This window comes from Mauremys reevesii, linkage group 1, assembly GCF_016161935.1.
Source record: "Mauremys reevesii isolate NIE-2019 linkage group 1, ASM1616193v1, whole genome shotgun sequence".
NCBI classification, from domain to species: Eukaryota; Metazoa; Chordata; order Testudines; family Geoemydidae; genus Mauremys; species Mauremys reevesii.
In genome coordinates, this window is record NC_052623.1 from 356,656,320 (window position 1) to 356,676,125 (window position 19,806).

The window sequence follows — 19,806 nt, forward strand, 5'->3', positions numbered from 1 at the left end:
CGGAAGATTCCTGAAAACAATTGGAAGGAAGATGTTGCTTTTGACTCAGCAGACTGTGTAGATTTAGTGATTGGAGACTTTAACTGAGACTCCAGTGAACTCAGCCTAAGCTTTAGGGATCCCAAGATCCTTTTTAGCTATCCTACCACCTAACCAGTTATTCCCCATTTTGTAGTTGTGCTGTGATGCTGGTAAACCAAGTATCAGCTGAGAACTGACAAACTCACAGCTGGAAGCCAGGCCAATTCACTTGTGTATAAGCATAAATGAAAGTGATTGTTCAGTGTCTAAGAATCTATTTGGTGTTTAAACATCCTGACAACTAATGAGATGGTGCATGCATTGTTTTCACTTCTCTGTACCCAGTTAGAAGGTAATAGCAAACATTTACATTGTATATAGTCCTGTAACTAAATCACCCATGCAATGAGAAAGAAGCCTTGTGTAATGCAAATGAAGAAATTTAATGGGAAGGTGGGAATTCTTGTGCATTGAAGGGAAGTGGTCACTGTGTGTGCTGATCAAAGACCTTAAATGCATCCTTCCCTCTGCCTTCAGAGAAGAAGCCCACATCAGCAGTGACTCTCTGAGCTTCTTTATCTGAGAAGAAACTGTAAGTATGGACACAAGGGAAAATTCTTCATCTCTGGACTGGTTGGATTCTCACAGGCAGAATAACCGAATGAGAAGAAGAGTTACTCTGGGGAGCCTGAAAAGACTTTTGGGAAACTACCAGTTTCCCAAATCTCTGCTGCCTTTAGGAATTTTAGACTGTGACTAACCTGTACCTATATTTTTATCTGCTTTAACATCTCAATAACTCTCATTCCTTTCTCTTAGCTAGTGACTTTAGTTAGTTTACTGTCGAATTGACTAGCAGTGTTTTTCATGTGAGATCTGGGATGCAAATCGACCTGGGTGAGTGTGGAACTAGATACAATGTGACTATTTTCTTGATTTTTGCAGGAAGTCACCACCATTTAGCACACAGTCCCGCATGCCGGCGAGGCAAGAGAGACTGGAGTGTAAGGACCGTCTGTGACTCCATTGTCAAACTATTATAGTACTTTGGAAGTTTTACGCTTGATACTTATAATTATAGAGCATAGCACCAGCTAGGATCTCGGTCCTGCTTTTTGATGGTCTACCCTGAGGACCATGAGTCTCTCCAGACAGCATCTCATGTGCATTGGATTTTTTTCCTGAGTGAAGTACTTTGCACTTGTCTTTACCATTCTCCTTTTCTCTCTCTTTAATCAGAGTCTGCTGATGGCTGCTCTGAGAAAACCGTCTCTCTGTCCCAAGGAACCATCTGATCACCTGCAGAGTCTCAGGCTCCCCGTTCCCCAGCCACATGCAAGCAGGGCAGATGACCAGGAGAACACCCTGTGATGGGTTTGGTCACAGAGACCTCCTTGGGATTGTCACCTGATGTGCTGAAATTAGCTTTGATCCCATTTTCCCTGTCAGCCCGGGACTTCCAGAATCCTGTCTTGTTGAGCCAGAGACACTAGCCTGTTGCAACCCAGATCCAGCGTCTGGTCTATATCCCCAAAGCTGCAGACTTAAGTGAAAACAGCTCAGCAGATTATCTGTCTCCAGCCTCCAGACACGCAGTTGGCAATGGGATCCAAACCCCGGTACCGTCTTTGTTAGATCCAGCAGACATCTCAGGTGGTAAGCAAGGGGTTTCTCAAGATGGGCAGCCCTTTTGTCCTGCTCCACCCCCTTTTATAGCTTTGGCACAAGGCAGGAATCTTTTGTCTGTGCTTATCCCCATCCCCGCCTCATCAATGGAAAAGTACAAGGATTAAGATGGATTCCAGTAGCATGTGACATGGTCACGTGTCACTGTAAGACCCCAGTCTCCATTCTTCCTGGGTTGGCCCACAAATCCACAGGAAGGTTTGCAGATAAATAAACCATTTACAACCAATTGTCCTAGTGACTAGAAGCCATCAAGATTCTAAACCATCATTACTGGCCCACACTTTGCATAATTACAATAGGACCTCAGAGTTCTACTTCCTATTTCTAGCTTCACATACAAGAATGATACATGCATACAAAGAGGAGGACTGTAGTCAGTAGGATTATAACCCTTCTTAGGATACCTTACAAGAGACCTTTTTCATAAAGCATATTCCAGTTACATCATATTCACACTTAGAAGCATATCTCCATAAAACATAAGGAGTGCGACGTCACACTCCCAATGATCAAATGCCGCAGCTACCTCCACCGGCAAGAACTGCCTCTGGTGCCATGCACACTGGCCCCACGTATATCCAGAGGCACTCCCCACAGGCCCTGAGGAAGCTGCACAGTGCATGGTGCTGATCAGTGCTGGAGGCACCAGTGCAAGCACCAAGGTGGCACATCTCACTGCCCTTGGTAACAGCTCTTCAGGAGTGTTAGTGTGATAGTGATGATAATACTGTATTCAGGCTTGTCTACTTGTGTGAGAGAGAGTTTTGGGTCTTTTTTGCTCATTTGATTTTTGATACTTTTTACATTCTTACCACTATATGTCAGCAAAGAACAAAGACGCTGTGTGTTACGTCTGCCCACAAGCAGATGGCTGGGGGAAAAGATAGATGTAAAGTGTTGCTGGGTAGGGTGGGAGTTTAATACACGAGTGTACATTGAAGGACGGTCCTGTCTCTAACTCCTCTCCCGAGATAAGATCAAGCAGCCTGCTTGGAGGGGGATGGGGATAGGAAACACTAAAAGGCCAAAGAGATGCCTGTCCATGACCGAAGCACAACCTCACTCCTTATTCGGGGCTGTTTGGTTTTTCATTCAAAAAAGCTTTGGATTTCCCTTTGATTAACAAACATTGCTCTGTAAAGGATCCTCAGATAATGTACCTCACTGCATTTCAATACACTTCAATGATATTCTGTGCCCTACAATTATGGGGAGGCATTTTATGCTGTTCAGGTTAGAAGAAATCCTGGCGAGGGTCAATTTTGCCCTGTGAAATCATTCTAATTCTGGCTGAAAAACTTTGTCAGAGAAGGGGCTTCCAGAATGCCCTAAATTGATCAGACTTGCAATTAATCCCACAGCAATCTGACCATTGAAGAGGGTCTGTCTCCCTCAATTCATCATTTTTCTTCAGATTTCCTAGGCCTTCCAATTTAAATAAAAGAAAAGATGTGTTTGCAACATACTTGTAAAAAACCTCTTTTGGTCGTGTCATTTCAGCAAGGAGTGGAGATTGCTGCTGAGCAGTTGATGAACACATCAGGGCAAAGAATGAGAAGATTAATTTCATTGAGTTATATTGGTGCAATGAAATCAAAAAATCTCAAGATGAGGCGGATCTATTTCTGCCCCATTGCCCTACAGCTCCACTATTGCAAAGTAAGTTCAAAGCTCATGTCAAGGAGCTGACTCAGTTGAATTTAAGCCCCCCCCCCCCCACTCCAGTAGGTTGCCTTAAAAGACGGCTTTCCAGATGGATGCTTCGTGCTCCATGTCACTGGACATTGCATTAGAGGAGAAGAGAAGAATGTCCTGGAAAAAGGAGAATTATTCAGAGACGGCTACTGACTCCATAATTATGTTTCCGCAGAGTCTCTGTTGGAGAGTTTATTATTCAAAATGCTCTCAAATGACATGCCAGAGATACATTGGTTTTTACATTTATCCTTAGCGCCGGGAGGAGCGGTGATGACGGAAATGGGGTTTTGTTTTCTCCGAGGGCTCCCGATGGGGTTCCCAACTATCCAGTCACACAAACCCAAACACTGTTGTCCCACCTCTGCCCCTTCCCTGTGACCCCATACCCCACTTCACTCCTTCCCTGAAGCCCCACCCCGCTCACTCCATCCCCCCTCCCTCCGTCACTCGCTTTCCCTTACCGTCACTCACTTTCACGGGGCTGAGCTTGGGACTTGGGGTGCGGGAGCAGTTGCAGGCTCTGGGCTGCGGCCAAGGGGATTGGAGTGTAGGAGGGGACTCTGGGCTAATCCTGGAGCAGGGGTTGGGTTGCAGTGGGGATGTGGGGTACAAGCGCTGGAAGGGAGTTTGTGTGCAGGAGGGCACTCCAGACTGTGTGGGGCGGGGGTTCTGTGCAGGAGGGGGTTCTGGGCTGGAGCAGGGGTGCAGGGGGGATAACGGGTGTGGGTTCCGACTGGCCTTACCTCAAGCAGTTCCCGGTAGGTGGTGCAGTGGGTTTAAGGCAGGCTCCCTGCCTCCCCTGGCTCTGCGCCACTCCAGGAAGCATCCAGGATATCCCGGCAGCCCCTGGGGAAGGAATAGGGGGCTCTGCACGCTGCTCCCACTCTCACCGCTGACACCGCTGCTCCCATAGGTGGGGAACTGCCATAGATCTGAGTTATATATTGCCCTGGGTATGTGTCTGATCTCTTAGGATAAGCAGAATCTTCTATATGATGAAATTAGATTTTAATAATCAGTCATCATAAAGTGTTGGGGTGCTGAAATAAGGGCTGGAGACTGCATTTTTGAGCTCTTGTTAACCACTGTGATGAGACAGAAATTTGCTTTTTTACTAGCTTGGTATCTAACGTCAGAATAACCACCAGCGTGGGGTGAGTCTGCCATATCCCTCAACAGTTTGTCCTGAATCTGGTATTCTCAGCTGTGAGCCACTGAGGCCAGGTGACAAATACAAAAACCAGGGTCGCTGTCCTTCAATGACTCACCCAGATGCTCACCACGAACCATATGGTTAGTCTTCTTGATACCAAAGGAAAAACATATTCTTGAATTGAAAAATTCAAGGAAAAGACTCTTTGCTAAAATAGGTAATACAGGGAGGAACTGCACCCTGGTACCCAGGGCCTGCAGAAAGCTATCAGCCACTCCAAGGGCTGGATTCTCCTGTCACTCCAGATCTTTGAAAATTACAACTGGAGAAGTACCCAGTGCTGCCGGTTCCACAGGGAGGAATTTTGTGATTTTTAAACAAGGAGGGAGGAACAAGGAGAACCAGAAGACCCATATTATGATGCAGCAGAGTTTTTAATGCAAATGAAATTGGCAGTACACAGTTACAGAAGTAATATTTCCAGTGTTTCAAGAAGGGCCATGACTGATCGTAGGCCTCAATGGGTGTATTTCAGACAAGATGTTCTGCTTGCATTGGTGCAGCTGCAGAGGTTGACAAACAAGTCTCCTTTACAACCATTTTAAGGTCCTTGTTTTACCCCAGTGGTTGGGAAATGAGACAAAACAAAATAAAAGCAACTTCCCCCTATATGTCGGCCTCAGAAAAGGTCAAAGTGAGCTGCTAAAGATACATATTGATGGAAAGGATAGAACATGTGGGGCCTAATTCTCTTTGACACCAAAGTCTCTTTTTCCCTTCTAAAGGGACTTAACTAACAACAAATGTAACTGATATCTGTCTTAAGGCCCCTGTTTCCTTTACACAGCGGGGTCAGTGTAAACAGGCTGCGTCTAATTCAGATTGAGTCCACAGGTCCACAGGTGAAAGCGAGAATCAGCATACGGGTGGGAAAGTCTTGGCAGAAAGAGTCATAAAGCGTAACATTAGAAAGGCAGCATGGCTGTCAGCCCAAGGTGCTGAGCACACACAGCTCCCACTGAGTTCAGCTGGAGCTCTGTTTGCCCAGCACTTCTGAAAGCCATGCCCAAAAGGTCAGGGGTGAATCCGTATCTGGCTGTTCATTTCCTGGTTCTTCCTTCTTCTATGGATGTTCCTGCTGGGTTTAGCATGGCCCACAGTTTCCACTGAGGTACCTATGGCAAGATACCCCAGAACCACATAATCCCCCATAACCATAACCGCCTAGGTAACCGCAGTGTCCCCCATAACCACATAATCCCCCATAACCGTAATGGCCGCCGTAACCGCCGTATCCCCCTAAACCATACAATCCTCCGTAATGGCCTCCATAGCCCCCCCAACCGAATGAGCCTCCGAAACCGGGTCCGACCACAGGTGCTCCTACAGCTCCCACTGCACTGTGCTGAGGGAAATTGCTGAGAATGGGTCCTGGGAGGGTCACGACAACCGGTGAGGGTCTGATGATCACTTCGGAGTCTTGGCACTGCCTAACGCACGGCTCGTTGCAGGTACCAGTGACCGGACAGGGCCGGGCCACTCCGCATTCTGGATAGCACAGGCTGGAGCAAGTCATCTTTCTGGGATGGAGGTAAACCTGAAACGCACAACAGGGACTAGAGTCAAAAGAAGGTACAAGTGCCGGTGGAAGAAAGGCTTCAAAGCTTGGTGACTATTGCAACGAGGTCTGCATGGGGCACGCGAGAGAGAGGAGAAGTGGCCTTAGTCTCTATGTATGTGGCCATGTATTTGTTCCTATTTTCTCTTTCTAGGCTTCTTCTCCACTCTTCCCTCCCAGCTAGCCCCAAAAAGAGTTTGGCTAAAATCAAAAACTCCCCTGAGGAGAAGGAGTGGATTTTTCACTAGGAAGAACATATGAATTGCTAGATTAGAGCACACCGTTTCTCATCTTCATCCATTTTCGTGTCTCCAATAGTGAGGAGTAACAGCTGCTTCAGAAGAAAGTAGGAGAGCACTGAACTGGCCCTTTCTCTACTAACCTAGGGAAATGTATTCATAATTCAGATAAGTGAAATATGGGTAAAGTGACTTTCTGAGGTTACTAAAAAGATTTAAATGCCCTAATTTTTTTTCAAGGTAATACGAAATATGTTTCCCATGAATCCACCAGTGACTGCACCTAAATAACTACACAAGATAATTATGGAAGAACACCCTGATCCCTGATACAAAATCAAATGAGTAAAAGCAAGATTCAGTCTTCAATGAAAATAGCCCCTACTGTCACATCTCTAGAGGTCGAAAGGAATTGAGTGTTATTGGACTTACCGAGTTCACCGAGGAGATGAAGTCCGGAGAAGTGATTAGAAGAGACCTGAGTCGTGAGCACTTTTATACAATTCCTAGGATTGCCTGGAGGATCTGCGATACTGTTTGTGCTGGAGGTCCTAATTAGTTACCAAACAAACTTGATTGCCTTGCTATGTCCTCATTTAGATAGAGCTGTTTTCCTCAGGGGTTGCAACGATTGGGCTAATGGCAGCCTCAAAGGGCGTAACGTGCACTCTCATCTTTCTTTCATCTTAATATTGTATGGGCCAACTGCATTCCTTGTGACATTTTACTGACTTTTTTGTGGCTGCAGTGAGAATGAATGTGAAGGTAATTCTGAGCGGCATCAATAGCACAACTGGCTTTGAGGGAAGGAATCCAGTTTGGACATTTCAATTCATACTGGTCGTGGCCAGGTGCATTGGGTCCTTCACTGTAAACCTGCTAGGAAGGAGGGAGCCATTTTTCTGCATTCTCACCATCTCTATCCTCACTGGGTCAGATCCAATTCCTTTTGAAGACAATTTTCTCCAGGATGTTTCCTGTCAGGACCTTATATTTGAAATTCACCTGTTGCCCTATGAATAAATTTAGTCCCACTAAACTTTCAAACTGGAACTTAGCGGGACCCAAGTGGAGCATGGGCCTTTGTGATGGCCGTCTGCCGGGGGTGAATCTTACACCTACGGTGAGTAAAACTTTACCTAATATTGGACCTCCACTTGTGTCACTAATGAGGTCACAAAGGGCTGCCTAGAACAGATTTGCTCATGGGTCAAAGTAGGGATGATGGCAAGTGAAAGGATTCAATCCTCTTTTGTAGATAAGGCTTAAGTTAAGTCTTGGAATCTCTACTCCATCAGAAAACATTTCTCCATCCATGAGCAGGCAAGAATCTAAAATTATCCGATGGAATTCAAGCTTGTTCACGTGTAGTGTAGGAATACAAATCTGAATATAGGATTCAAATGGAAAAATTTTCAAATGCAAAATAAGCAGGCAAGAATCTGAAATCTTATAAGACAATGCAGGGGACTGAGCCCCACAAGAAGCCAAGAAGAAATGAAAATTACTCATTCTTGGGGAAGGAGGAGATTGCTGTGTGATGAGATTTGACATAAAGTCTGACGAACCATAGGGCATGTTGCGGAAAACATTCCTCCCTGAACCAGAATGTTGTTTAGAACGTAAAAGATATCCCCAAGAGTGGGTTCCATAGCCAGGGGAGAGGGCAGAAGTATCCTCTTTTAATTTTAAGGCCTTGAACATCTTTGAAGTTGGAGCAACTGTGTTGATTTACATCAAGAGACAATACAATGTGTCTGCTCAAGTGTTATTACGCACCACTGAGGTAAACCTTCAAAAAAAAAAGAATTAAAGTGCATGGCAAGAATTTAGGTGGTTGACTGTTGTTCACTCTTACATGAGAAGATGTTTCACCACAAAGATCCTCCAAAAACACATCAAAAAAAAAAAGAAAAAATCCAGAATGAGCCTCTCTAAGAGTTAATCTCAGGTGAGTGATTTATTTGGAAGCCATGAAATGTAATGTATTAGAGGGGTAGACATATTAGACGATGCCACTGAAGAAGTGGGGGTTCATTTTTGACTCTGCCAATCGCTCCCTGTCTGACCTTCATTGAAATGTGCCATGGTAAACAGGTATAATTGTAATATACAGGGTGGATCATCTGAAGCGTCCTCTGATCTATGCATTTCAAAGCACTTCACAAACACGCATCATGTTTTATAAGGCCAAAGAGGTGTATTATTATAATAGTAATAACTTTTTAATGGGATTAAATGTTCCAATAATGAAGATGAGATTCTTTTTAAAAATGCATGTCAAGGTCTCAGCTGTCACTCCAGTGCTCAGTTCATGAGTCTGAGCCTCTGAAATTGGGGCTCTTTGATTTTCATTCAATGAAACTTTGAATTTCCCATTTATATATATTTTAAAGTTGAAGGGTATATGCTGAACCAACGTAATGGAGGAGAGTTCCATCAACTTGAGATTGAAGGAAGGCACCTTACCCACCCTGGATTAGAGAAAACCTTTCTTCACCTCCACACTCAGCTGCTCATATCTAATAGACAGTGAAATCAATGGAAACCATCAGCCATTGCATCTCCATGCATGGGCAGCCAAGAGAACTGGGTCTTGTGAGAGACTTCAGCTAATAAAGAAAAGGAAGACACACAAGAATGAGTTAAGGGGAACTTCTTCAATGGTCAGATTGCTGTGGGATTAATTGCAAGTCTGATCAGCCTAGGGCATTCTGGAAGCCCCTTCTCTGACAAAGTTTTTCAGCCAGAATTAGAATGATTTCACAGGGCAAAATTGACCCTCGCCAGGATTTCTTCTAACCTGAACAGCATAAAATGCCTCCCCATAATTGGAGGGCACAGAATATCATTTAAAGTGTATTGAAATGGACTGAGGTACATTATCTGAGGATCCTTTACAGAGCAATTTATGTTAATCAAAGGGAAAAGCAAAGCTTTTTTGAATGAAAAACGAAATAGCCCCAAATAAGGAGTGAGGTTGTGCTTCGGTCATGCACAGGCACCTCTTTGGCCTTTTAGGGTTTCCTATCCCCATCCCCCTCCAGGCAGGCTGCTTGATCTTATCTCGGGAGAGGAGTTAGAGATGGGACCGTCCTTCAAAGTACACTCGTGTATTAAACTCCCACCCTTCCCAGCAACACTTTACATCTATCTCTTCCCCCAGCCATCTGCTTGTGGGCAGACGTAACACACAGCGTCTTTGTTCTTTGCTGACATATAGTAGTAAGAACGTAAAAAGTATCAAAAATCAAATGAGCAAAAAAGACCCAAAATTCTCTCTCAGGCATATAGACAGGCCTGAATACAACATTATCATCACTATCACACTAAGGCCTGGTCTACACTGGGGCGGGGGTTGAACTAAGGTACGCGACTTCAGCTACGCGAATAGCGTAGCTGAAGTCGAACTACCTTAGTTCGAACTTCTTACCTGTCCAGACGCCGCGAGATCGAAGTCCACGGCTCCCCCATCGACTCCGCCACCGCCGTTCGCTGTGGTGGAGTTCCGGAGTCGACGGGAGCGCGTTCGGAGTTCGAACTATCACGTCTAGATTAGACGCGATAGCTGGAACTCCGAGAAGTCGAACGCTACCCGTCGACCCAGCCGGTAAGTATAGACGTACCCTAACACTCCTGAAGAGCTGTTACCAAGGGCAGTGAGATGTGCCACCTTGGTGTTTGCACTGGTGCCTCCAGCATTGATCAGCACCATGCATCGTGCAGCCTCTTCAAGGGCTCTGGGCAGTGCCTCTGGATATACATGGGGCCAGTGTGCATGGCACCAGAGGTAGCTCTTGTCAGTGGAGGTGGCTATGGCATTTGATCATTGGGTGTGTGACTTTGCACTCCATATGTTTTATGGAAATATGCTTATGAGTGTGAATATGATAGAACTGGAATATGCTTTATGCAAAAGTTCTCTTGTAAGGTATCCTAAGAAAGGTTATAATCCAACTGACTATAGTCCTCCTCTTTGTATGCATGTATCATTCTTGTATGTGAAGCTAGAAATAGGAAGTAGAACTCTGAGGTCCTATTGTAATTATGCAAAGTGTGGGCCAGTAATGATGGTTTAGAATCTTGATGGCTCCCAGTGACTAGGACAATTGGTTGTAAATGGTTTATTTACCTGTAAACCTCCCTGTGGATTTGTGAGCCAACCCAGGAAGAAAGGAGACTGGGGTCTTACAGTGACACGTGACCATGTCACATGCTACTGGAATCCATCTTAATTCTTGTACTTTTCCATTGATCAGGCGGGGATGGGGACAAGCACAGACAAAAGATTCTCGCCTTGTGCCAAAGCTATAAAAGGGGGTGGAGCAGGACAAAAAGGCTGCCAATCTTGAGAAACCCCTTGCTTACCACCTGAGATGTCTGCTGGATCTAACAAAGACGGTACTGGGGAAAGGATTGGGCCCAGACTAGGAAGGAGTCTAGTCTGTGAAAGAAGATTATTGGATGATCTTTGAGGGTTAGATACTACCTGTAATCAGTTTCTTTGTGACTTACTTTATTCTGGCAGATATTACTTGAAGCCACTTAAATCCTATTTGGGAAACTTAATAAAATCACTTTTCTTTATTAATAAACCCAGAGTAAGTGCAAACAGCTGTGCATGTCTCTCTATCAGTGTTATAGAGAGCGGACAGTTTACGAATTTACCCTGTGTAAGCTTTATACAGAGTAAATTGAATTTTTGCGGGGGTTTGTATCCCATTGGCAACTGTGTGTCTGGAGGCTGGAGACAGATAATCTGCTGAGCTGTTTTCAGTTAAGTCTGCAGGTTTGGGGATATAGACCAGACGCTGGATCTGGGTTGCAGCAGGCTAGTGTCTCTGGCTCAACAAGACAGGGTTCTGGAAGTCCCAAGCTGACAGGTAAAATGGGATCAAAGCTAATTTCAGCACATCAGGTGACAATCCCAAGGCGGTCTCTGTGACCAAACCCATCACAGGGTGTTCTCCTGGTCATCTGCCCTGCTTGCATGTGGCTGGGGAACGGGGAGCCCGAGACTCTGCAGGTGATCGGATGGTTCCTGGGGCAGGCTCTCGCTGAAGACCTGGGGGAGGCAGGGACAGAGAGACGGTTTTCTCAGAGCAGCCATCAGCAGACTCTGATTAAAGAGAGAGAAAAGGAGAAAGGTAAAGACAAGTGCAAAGTAGTTCACTTAGGAAAAAAATCCAATGCACATGAGATGCTGTCTGGAGAGACTCATGGTCCTCAGGGTAGACTGTCAAAAAGCAGGGCCGAGATCCTAGCTGGTGCTATGCTCTATAATTATAAGTATCAAGTGTGAAACTTCCAAAGTACTATAATAGTTTGACAATGGAGTCACAGACCGTCCCCTTACACACTCCAGTCTGTCTTGCCTCGCCGGCAAGCTGGACTGTGTGCTAAATGGTGGTGACTTCCTGCAAAAATCAAGAAAATGGTCACATTGTATCTAGTTCCACACTCATCCAGGTCGATATACATCCCAGACCTCACATATAAAACACTGGTCATCAAGTCACTAGCTAAGAGAAAGCAATGAGAGTTATTGAGATGTTAAAGCAGATAAAAATATATGTACAGGTTAGTCACAGTCTAGAATTCCTAAAGGCAGCAGAGATTTGGGAAACTGGTAGTTTCCCAAAAGTCTTTTCAGACTCCCCAGAGTAACTCTTCTTCTCATTCGGTTATTCTGCCTGTGAGAATCCAACCAGTCCAGAGATGAAGAATTTTCCCTTGTGTCCATACTTATAGTTTCTTCTCATATAAAGAAGCTCAGAGAGTCACTACTGATGTGGGCTCCTTCTCTGATGGCAGAGGGAAGGATGCATTTAAGGTCTTTGATCAGCACACACAGTGACCACCTGCCTTCAAATGCACAAGTATTCCCACTTTCCCGTTAAATCTTCCTTCCAATTGTTTTCAAGAATCTTCCGTTGAAATCCAGGCAGACTCATTCTCCTCCTCTGCTGAAAACACTGTTAGCCAATCAGATAACTGATTAACCAACCACCCCATTAAGTATATAGATTTTAAAAAACCCAACTCTGTTACAAGTAAATGCAAAACTGAGAACAGCAAAACATAAATGACTCTTCCCCACGATCACATTTCCATAAAAGTTGGTGACTCACACTTGTTGAGACAATTTAATTAAAAGAGTTTGGCTAAAATCAAAAATTCAAAGTGTACAATGAAAATAAAAGAAATTACTTTTCCCTCCCAGTTTCCCCTGTAATTTACATTCCCCAGGCTTCCCTGTTGGAGGGTTGTAACAATATCACTGACCTGCGGCAAAATGCTTCCGAGTTTGGGCAAACAGCCTGTTTCCTGCTCCTGGGCCCAGCTTCTCCCTGCCGCACAGAGCGCAGGGCCTGGCGCAAAGCAGCTGCCCTGACTGCTGCCCTCATGGAGTCTGATCCCAGCACCAGGGAACCTATTGGAGCAGCCCCTAAACGACCACACCCAATTCCAGAAGCTTCTGGCTGGGGAGTGCGAAATCTGCCAGGCAACAATGACCCAGACACAACTCACTCCTATCCACCCTGCCCCACCAGAGAGCTCTTAATAAACTCTCCAACAGAGACTCTGCGGAAACATAATTATGGAGTCAGTAGCCGTCTCTGAATAATTCTCTGTGACGCCAACCGGGAGCCGCCCAAGGTAAAAGCCGCTCGGGGGGAAGCCATATCCCAACACCCACCGCTGAGACCCCTCCTGGAGCCATCACCCTATGAACCATCCTTCATCCCAACCACACACCCCAGCCTGGAGACCCTCTCCTGTACTCAAACTCCCTCCAAGATCTTGCACCCCTCATCCCCTCAGACTCCTAAGTGACCCCCTTAAGGACTGAACTCACAACCCTGGGTTTAGCACACCAATGCTCAAACCACTGAGCTATCCATCTCCCATAATTTTGAAATAATTGGAGATATACCAATCTCCTAGAACTGGAAGGCACCTTGAAAGGTCATCAAGTCCAGCCCTCTACCTTCACTAGCAGGACCAATTTTTGCCCCAGATTAGTTTTTCCCAGACAAATCTTGACAGACTGTGGTGCAAAAGCCATGTCTGTAGTCTTTCAAAAGTCACGGGACTGATGTGGAGCAAAGCATATAAAGGCTGCTCCCTATCACCCGCAAACGAATGGGTTCACAGAAAGATTGAATGGAACTTAAAAAGCTGTGCTAAGAACCTACGTCGCCAGGCATGAGAATGGTGGGGACGTTTTACTTCATTGTTTGCTCAATGCGGACAGAAGTGTTCCCTGTGAATCTACTGGCTTTGCCCCCTTTGATCTCCTGTATGGGAAGCAGGTTAGGGGACCCTTAGGCCTAATCTACACTGGCAACTCTAAAAAACCACCTCAGCGAGGGGAGTAGACAGGCTCCCAGCGCTGGTGCACTGTTTATACTGGCGCTTTAGAGCGCTGAAACTTGCTGCGCGCAGGGGAGTGTTTTTTCATACCATTGAGTGAGAAAGTTGAGCGCTAAAAAATGCCATTGTCGAGAAGCCCTTAGATTTGATGGAGGCTCTGGGGAAGGCAGTACTGAGGAAAGAGGACAGCCTGGAGGAGAGTATGTCACTCGTTTTAAGGAGAATTTACAGGTAATGAGGAATTGAGGGAGACAGACCCTTGAAAAAGGTCAGGGAACTCAGCACGTTTCATACGATCGGCGAACTGGAGAAAGGTGGATTGACACTGCTGATTTGGTGTTAGTGCTGACCCCAGTGAGGGGAAACAAAAGGCAGGATTATAGGAAGGACCTTTTGAGGTGACTGAAGGGGTGAAGGTCATCACATCTGATGTAAGGAAGCCCAGCGGCAGAGGAACGGTGCAAACTGTGCATATCAATAGAGTAAAACTTACTCTCAAAGGGAGATGGCAGTAAATTTGATTTGTTAAAACCTTCTGTGTCCCTTTAATGGATTTGGTCAGGGAGAGCAGGGCAGAGAATCCCCTGGAAAACCCTGAGTTCAGGGTGGGTTTAGATCCACCCCCAAAGCAGGAAACGCCGGCCCTTTCAAAACACCCTTAACAGGGATTTTCCTCGCCAGGTTTAACTGCCAAAATTGCAGACTCCAGGCAAACCTCAGGGCCCCACCCTGCTCCGAGCAGAGCATCCCCGGCTGAACGGGAAATGCAGAATCAAGTTCCGGAGGAGGTGGAAAGCGTGAGTGAAAGGGGGTAATCGCTGAGTCAGAAAGCCCCTGGGCGTCTCCTATTGTACTGGTACCAGAACAGGACAAAGCCATGAGAGTGTGACAGACCCAGGGCACAGTCTAGACTAGTGAGTAGCTGTGTCACCCGGGCTCTAACCTGGGGTGCCCTGCACCCTGCTCTGCTTCTGTAGCCTCCAGTCCTGGGCTGCTCCCCAACAGGCTCCAGCACGTCAGCCGCTTCCAGCTTGGTGTGTGTGTGATCTGCAGGCAGGCACAGCTCAGCTCTTACCAGCCTTGTTCATACTGCAGGGTGACACCAGCACAGACCCAGTCTTATATTTCCCCCAGAAATGGGTGTCCTGTACTGCTCAGCCTCTCCCGGACAATACGACCTGTAGTAAGATGAGGCCCAGAAACATGAACCCCTGGTATGAGTGACCTGGTATCAGAGGCGTGAGCCTGAGCCAAAGGAATGGTCAAGAGTTTGCTAACAAAAAGCAAAGTTCAGCTGTGAGCCTAGGGTGACCAGATGTCCTGATTTTATAGGGACAGTCCTGATTTTTGGGTCTTTTTCTTATACAGGGTCCTATTACCCCCCACCCCCATCCTGATTTTTCACCTTTGCTGTCTGGTCACCCTCTGTGAGCCACAGGCAGGCCCTGCTCACAAAAGTTGGCAAGAAGAAGGCTGCTAATTGGACATATACACATATCTAAAGGGTATCAAGCTCTAATAGGATAAACATGGGCCAGGATGGCACCAGAACCGTCCCCTACGAACGCATTCCTCAGAGATAATAAGGAACAGGCTGACCCATCCTAAAAGAGAGGGTCAAAAGGGTAATATGATGGAAAGAGTTGTTTGTTCCAACCAACATGCACCAGGAGAGAGGCAGCACCCCAACACGGAGAGGGGTTGTACCTCCATACGTCAGGAGTGATGTGTAACTTGGTTGCACCTGTGTGTAAGAATGCATCCCTGAGTGGATATCTTTGTCTCTCCGAGGGGACAGTGGAGAGTCCCGCCACTGACTGAGCCGGTCCCTTGGCATGCGGCACATATTTGTAGTATGTCCAGTAGAGTCTGCTGGGAACTATCACTGCTTCGTTTGACAATAAACCTGGCCGGGTGCCTTCGTACCTTATCAGAGTCTATGGTCATTGGGGGTCTCTCGGGGCCTGCTGTACCAGTGATCTGCAGAGCCGGGCAGCACACAGAGGGAACACACACGCAGCCGACTGTTATCAACATTGGACAAGAGCAGAGCACCACACCGGTGACATCCGATGGCACAACCTTAACCTGCATCAAGGGAGATTTAGGTGACATATTAGGGAAACCTTGCTAACTGTAATGATAGTTGAGTATTGGAACAAGCTTCCAAGGGAGACTCTTACAGATCATCCTCCTTTGGTACGGCTACACGGCAGAAAAGTTACCAACTCCAGACTGATGCCCTGGAGCAAAGGGCTCCAGGAATATGATATGGAAATTGTTCATATTAAAGGTAAAGAAAATGTGGTGGCAGATGCAGTGTCTGGGCAAGAGGGTTCCAAGCTGACGCATACAGATTAGCCAGTAACAGAGAGAGTGTAAGAGGTGAGATTTGACCAAGCACCCTCAGCAGGCACAGAGTTACAGGGATACCCTGGACCGGGTGTGTACATGTTAAGTTTACAACAGGTGCTATGTGAGGGCTCTGCCCAGAGCCGAGAGCTCGCTGGTCATCATAATTATTGCAAAGTGTATGGACAGATAATGTTTAATTATCAGATCATTGTACAGATAATTATGTATCTGTACTGGAAATCATGTGCTTAAAGTCTAGGAGTTAAGTCAGGTCACACAAAGGGATGAAGTTGCTCCAGTCAGGCAGGAGGGAAAAGCAGGTGGCAGACAGATTTGATTGTCAAACTCTGCAATTGCAATAAAGAAGCAAGAGAATTGTGTGAGAAATACATCAGTTTGGAGCTGCTGATAGGACATGGCCTTTCATGAAACCAGGGAAATCGAGTCTTGCTACTCTGCTTTCTTTCTTTATTCTTTATTTTGACAAGTTTCAGCTCCCCTTAATTCCAAATTCAAATATATACTACCTCATACTACTGGTCTTCTAATTTAATTGCTCGTCCTTTCGTTATTTTTTCATATTGCCAAAGGCTTTGACATCCTTTGGCCAAAAATGTCGTCCAGGTTTGGATACCTCCAGTGTTGGCGCACAACTCAGGAAACCTTGTAGCCTGTTATAAATAAATGTTGAGCATGAACCGCTCCGGTTTGCTTCAGTGGGACTTTTGAGTACTCAGCACTTCAGAAAAATGGGCTTTTATATAAAATCAATGACTCCTTTGGAAAGAGGTTGGCTTAGCTCCATCCAGAAGTGAGAACATTGGACTATTGTCTTATTTAGCCAAGGTGCAATTCTCTTAGGTCTGAATTCTTGTGTGAAATGCTCTCCCTGGAATTCAAAGGTTCAGTTTTCCTAGGCCTTCCAATTTAAAGAAAAGAAAAGGTGTGTTTGCAACATACTTGTAAAAACATCTTTTGGTCGTGTCATTTCAGCAAGGAGTGGAGATTGCTGCTGACCACTTCATGAACACATCAGGGCAAAGAATGAGGAGAAGATTAATTTCATTGAGTTATATTGGTGAAATGAAATCAAAAAATCTCAAAATGAGGCGGATCTATTTCTGCCCCATTGCTCTACAGCTCCACCATTGCAAAGTAAGTTCAAAGCTCATGTCAAGGAGCTGACTCAGTTGAATTTAACCCCCCCTCCAGGAGGTTGCCTTAAAAGACAGCTTTCCAGATGGATGCTTCGTGCTACATGTCACAGGACATTCCATTAGTGGAGAAGAAAAGAATGTCCTGGAAAAAAGAGAATTATTCAGAGACTGCTACTGACTCCATAATTATGTTTCCGCAGAGTCTCTGTTGGAGAGTTTATTATTCAAAATGCTCTCAAATGACATGCCAGAGATACATTGGTTTTTTCATTTATCCTTAGCGCCGGGAGGAGCGGTGATGATGGAAATGGGGTTTTGTTTGGTTAGAGGGCTCCCGATAGGGTTGCCAACTATTCAGTCACACAAACCCAAACACTGTTGTCCCACCTCTACCCAAGACTCCATCCCCCACTTCACTCCTTCCCTGAAGCCCCACCCCGCTCACTCCATTCCCCCCTCCCCCCGTCATTGGCTTTCCCTTACCGTCACTCACTTTCATGGGGCTGAGCTTGGGAGTTGGGGTGCGGGAGCAGTTGCAGGCTCTGGGCTACGGCCAGGGGGTTCAGAGTGTGGGAAGGGACTCTGGGCTAAGCCTGGGGCAGGGGCTGGGGTGCAGTAGGGATGTGGGGTACAAGTGCTGGAAGGGAGTTTGTGTGCAGGAGGGCGCTCCAGACTCTGTGAGTGTGGGGGGGTTCCATGCAGGAGGGGGTTCTGGGCTGGAGCAGGGGTGCAGGAGGGATAACGGGATAACGGGTGTGGGCTCTGACTGGCCTTACCTCAGGCAGTTCCCGGGAGGTGGTGCAGTGGGTTTCAGGCAGGCATCCAGCATATCCCGGCAGCCCCTGGGGAAGGAATAGAGGGCTCTGCACGCTGCCCCCACCTCCAGTGCTGACTCTGCTGCTCCCATAGGTGGGGAACTGCCTTAGAATTGAGTTATATATTGGCCTGGCTATGTGGCTGATCTCTTAGGATAAGCAGAATCTTCTCTATGATGAAATTGGTTTTTAATAACCAGTCATCATAAAGTGTTGGGGTGCTGAAATAAGGGCTGGAGACTGCATTTTTGAATTCTTGTTAACCACTGTGATGAGACAGAAATTTACTTTTTTACTAGCTTGGTATCTAACGTCAGAATAACCACCAGCGTGGGGTGAGACTGCCATATCCCTCAACAGTTTGTCCTGAATCTGGTATTCTCAGCTGTGAGCCACTGAGGCCAGGTGACACTTACAAAAACCAGGGTCGCTGTCCTTCAATGACTCACCCAGATGCTCACCACGAACCATATGGTTAGTCTTCTTGATACCAAAGGAAAAACTTATATTCTTGAAGTGAAAAATGGCTCTATGTTTTCCAGGAAAAGACTCTTTGCTAAAATAGGTAATACAGGGAGGAACTGCACCCTGGTACCCAGGGCCAGCAGAAAGCTATCAGCCACTGCAAGGGCCCGATTCTCCTATCACTCCAGATCTTTGAACAAAATTGCAAGTGGAGAAGTGCCCAGTGCTGCCGGTTCCATAGGGAGGAATTTTGCGATATTTAAACAAGGAGGGAGGAACAAGGAGAACCAGAAGACCCATATTATGATGCAGCAGAGTTTTTAATGCAAATGAAATTGGCAGTACACAGTTACAGAAGTAATACTACAGAGCAGAAAGAATGTATTTCCAGTGTTTCAAGAAGGGCCATGACTGATCGCAGACCTCAATGGGTGTATTTCAGACAAGATGTTCTGCTTGCATTGGTGTAGCTGCAGAGGTTGACAAACAGGTCCCCTTTACAACCATTTTAAGGCCCTTGTTTTACCCCAGTGGTTGGGAAATGAGACAAAACAAAATAAAAGCAGAGAATTAGGCAACGTCTCCCTATATGTCGGCCTCAGAAAAGGTCAAAGTGAGGTGCTAAAGATACATATTGATGGAAAGGATAGAACATGTGGGGCCTAATTCTCCTTGACACCAAAGTCTCTTTTTCCCTTCTAAAGATACTTAACTAACAACAAATGTAACTGATATCTGTCTTAAGGCCCCTGTTTCCTTTACACAGCGGGGTCAGTGTAAACAGGCTGCGCCTAATTCAGATTGAGTCCACAGGTGAAAGCGAGAATCAGCACACGGGTGGGAAAGCCTTGGCAGAAAGAGTCATAAAGCGTAACCTTAGAAAGGCAGCATGGCTGTCAGCCCAAGGTGCTGAGCACACACAGCTCCCACTGAGTTCAGGTGGAGCCCTGTTTGCCCAGCACTTCTGAAAGCCCTGCCCAAAAGATCAGGGGTGAATCTGTATCTGGCTGTTCATTTCCTGGTTCTTCCTCCTTCCACGGATGTTCCTGTTGGGTTTAGCATGGCCCACAGTATCCACCGAGATACCTACGGCCATATCCCCCATATCCCCATAATCCCCCGTAACCACAGAAGCCTGGGTAACCACAGTATCCCCCATAACCACATAATCCCCCATAACCGTAATGGCCGCCGTAACCACCGTATCCACCTAAACCAT

General features: G+C 46.2%; 3 long non-coding RNA genes across 3 annotated transcripts in view; all 3 read left to right on the forward strand.

Moving 5' to 3' along the window:
• LOC120395567 overlaps positions 1-19,806 on the forward strand; it is a 48,899-nt gene that overhangs the window by 26,359 nt on the left and 2,734 nt on the right. The window lies entirely within an intron of this gene.
• Positions 565-3,330, forward strand: LOC120395565. The gene is made up of 3 exons (XR_005592698.1): positions 565-613; positions 1,261-1,677; positions 3,211-3,330. It is a non-coding gene; the product is annotated as an uncharacterized LOC120395565 (long non-coding RNA).
• LOC120395563 lies at positions 7,619-18,579 on the forward strand. The gene is made up of 3 exons (XR_005592696.1): positions 7,619-8,369; positions 17,144-17,305; positions 18,422-18,579. It is a non-coding gene; the product is annotated as an uncharacterized LOC120395563 (long non-coding RNA).